The 3,290-nt window shown below is 33.0% G+C and overlaps 1 non-coding gene across 1 annotated transcript; it reads right to left on the reverse strand.

The window, feature by feature from the left end:
• Positions 1-747: 747 nt before the first annotated feature.
• Trnah-aug lies at positions 748-820 on the reverse strand. Its single transcript has one exon. It is a non-coding gene; the product is annotated as a tRNA-His (tRNA).
• Between the last annotated feature and the right edge of the window lie 2,470 nt (positions 821-3,290).

Raw genomic sequence — 3,290 nt, forward strand, 5'->3', positions numbered from 1 at the left:
GCGTTTTAATGTTTGAAATCCGGATAGTTGTAGACAACAAATTTGTGACTAGAACCATATTTTACAAAAAGTGAAGAAAACAACTGATAGGTTTGAGTACCTAGTATGTGCTGCAAGTGAATGTGTAGTGTAATAGAGCTGATAGCGGAATATTGAGCACGCCATTGAAAGTCAGTTAGGTTAGGTTAAATAATAGGTGTAAAAGATGAATATCGAATACACCACCACCCTAATTGAGTGAATGGGTGAACGGTATGTAAAAGGGCAAGAATCTATTTAAGAATGAAGGATAGTGTGAATGGTTAAGGTTAGGTAGTTAGGGATGGGTTCGAATCTAACAACTCCATGCGTTGGGTGCTGAATTGGCCTAGCTGTCGACAGCACCCGGAGCCTAATCTCAGTGTTGCACGCATAAAACCGATGTCTGAACACGTACTCTCTCCCCACACCCGAGGTGGAAGATTTTCGAGACCTGCCAGTAATTTATTGTTTTACAAAAAATAGACAGCGAGAAGTGATAAGCTCAACCCTGAAAATGTGTATATATGTACATACATGTTCAGATTCCAGCTTATATAAATCCAAAATCAAAGTTTTCAAACGGCCTAAAAACTTTATGGCAAATTGAAGAGTACAAGAGACCACTTAATTGACTACGTTCAAAAAATTGTTTTGAACCACTATTAAAGTGATAGATAGTGATAGATTACAATTAATTAAGGTTTTTAGCTGAGATAAAAAAGTCAATGGCACGAGCGGGATTCGAACCCACGATCTTCGGCTTCATACGCCGCTGCTCTACCGCTTGAGCTATCGTGACCTCGATCCACTCGGACACCAACTTCCCATCTCAACCTACAACCTTTCGAATTTTCTCTCCTTTTTGCAATTTTTCAAATATTGTGTAATCAGGATTCGATTCTCGGCGACATATGAAGTGGCCACGGGGAGCTATCAGTGAAGTTATACTTCGTTTTACTTATTAAATCGATTATATTTAGTGGTCTATTGACCAAATTACTTCTTTAAATTAATTAATCTTTTTATGTAAGGCTTTGGTTGAAATGAAACAGCTATGCCACGAGAGGGATACGAAGTTGGTGTCCGAGTGGATTGAAGTCACGATAGCTCAAGTGGTAGAGCAGCGGAGTATTTAGCCGAAGGTCGCGGGTTCGAATCCCGCTCGAGGCACTAGCTTTTTCATTTCAATCTAAACCTTACATGAAAAGATTAATTAATTTATAAATTACATCGAATTTGTCGGCTGTTGGTGTTCGGTCTTTGACTTTGGGAAAAAGCGTATTTACTGTTTAACACTTTTAAAAGCTATTTTAATGTGTTCTGAGGAGAGAAATTTACTTAATTGTGTGACAATGTGTGGAAGAATGGAATAGACATACATATTGATTTGTCTTTGTATGATTGGTTTGATGATGTGTTGTGTACTGTGGAGGATGTTGTTTTGTGTAGTGCTGGGTTATAATTGATGTTGATTTGTTTTTAGGGAAGTTGTTCTCATGGAAGATTTGTTTGTAAGTTTGAATATTATTACGTGAAAGTAGTTATAAAACATAAAATTAGGTAGTTTCCGATCAATTTTTTCTGGATATCAGCCTCATCTCACAGACCCTAAGACAAACTTCCATTTCATAAAACGGTTTTAAATCCTAATATGCACTTTCTTTCTAATTTACGGTTTTCATTTATATCGTCATGTTATTTTAGGTCCAAATTATTTTCTGTGAGATATAATGTTGAAAACAGAAAATTGGTCCAATGTTTCCAACGAGAGGATACCCTTAGATTTTTTTTTGTAAAAGGGGTTGGTAGTCGACTGGTATAGATAACACACCCCATTCACAGTTCAGTGAAATGAAGCACTTGCTTCCATTTACACCCACATGGAAAAGTACTCCTACCTTCCCATAGGTATGCAGGCGGGTGTTTGCAAATCCAGGCGGCAACATAATTCGCCTTTCTGTTTAGAAACAACTCTCCGAGACCAAACAAACACCAGAATTCTGCTGAATTTGACGTATTGCCTTTTTTATTTATATGATTTTTTTTTCTATTTCTAGTTTTATTTGTTCAAATGATGAGAGAGAACTTTAGTTTGTTTTCGTTGAGTCTTCTGTAATATTGTAAACAAAACTTAAACTATTTGGGAATACGATTTTTTTAATGATATGTTAAAATTAAATTTATTTATCTTTCTAAGTACACCTTTAAATAAATTCATTAATTAAATTTTACAGATTATTTAAAAAATCGTATCGAAAAATAATAATTTAGAAACGCAAATCATCTCTCAAATTTTGTCATATTAGCATTTTTTCTCAATTGTTTTTTTATTTTAACGAGGATATTTAAATTACGAGGTTATATGAACCCTCGGGGTGCCGGTGTTTTTGAAAAATAAGCCCATTTGTAAGTATGTTAGGTGTGAATGCACGGCCGCTGGATTCGAACCCGGGACTTTTACCTTACAGTGATGAGCGCCGCATCGACGCCTAAACCGTTGCGAACGCCTAGCCCCCTTTTCAAAAGTTTAAACTTATTTCGCCTGTCACCCTCCCAAATTTGTGATACACTACATCAGAATGACAATTTAATAATCAGTTAAACCTTTTTAATATCAATTTTTTAAACTTTCAAATGAATTTTTTTTAATTTCAAATTAAAATTTTTCCTTCAAATTAAACTTATTTAATGACCAAATAATATTTCTTAACTTAAAATTAACCTTTTTTTAGTTCAAATAACTTTTTTAATTTCAAATTAAAAATTTTCCTTCAATGTAACACGTTTTAATTTCAAATTACCCTTTTTAACTTCAAATTAAACTTATTTAATGAAAAATAATACTTTTTAACTTAACATTAACCTTTTTTAAATTCATATTAACTCTTTTCAATTTAAATGATAGCACTACGATCATAACAACAATATTTTTTATAATTTCCATACATTTTTCAAATTGGTTTTATATCATTGTTGTGCATTTATGCCAAAGTTAGAACAGTCGATTCGATATTTGAAGTAAGATAAGAAAATATTATGTAAAATTGTATTAAATAAAAATCGGTATATAAAATATAAAATTAGAAATTACTTTGCTAAAATACGAAAATAATCAATCAAGCGAGCGAATGTAAGCTCCGATTGAAGTACAAAAAAAATTTTATTGACCGAGACACGTATCAATATAAATAAAATTTAAAAAAATTACCTAGAAAAAAATTTAACTTTCACCTTCTGTACCCAAAAACCCGCTGAATACAATAGCCCTG

This window comes from Cimex lectularius, unplaced genomic scaffold (genome assembly GCF_000648675.2).
Source record: "Cimex lectularius strain Harlan isolate CLEC.00 unplaced genomic scaffold, Clec_2.1 scaffold9, whole genome shotgun sequence".
Lineage (NCBI taxonomy): Eukaryota > Metazoa > Arthropoda > Insecta > Hemiptera > Cimicidae > Cimex > Cimex lectularius.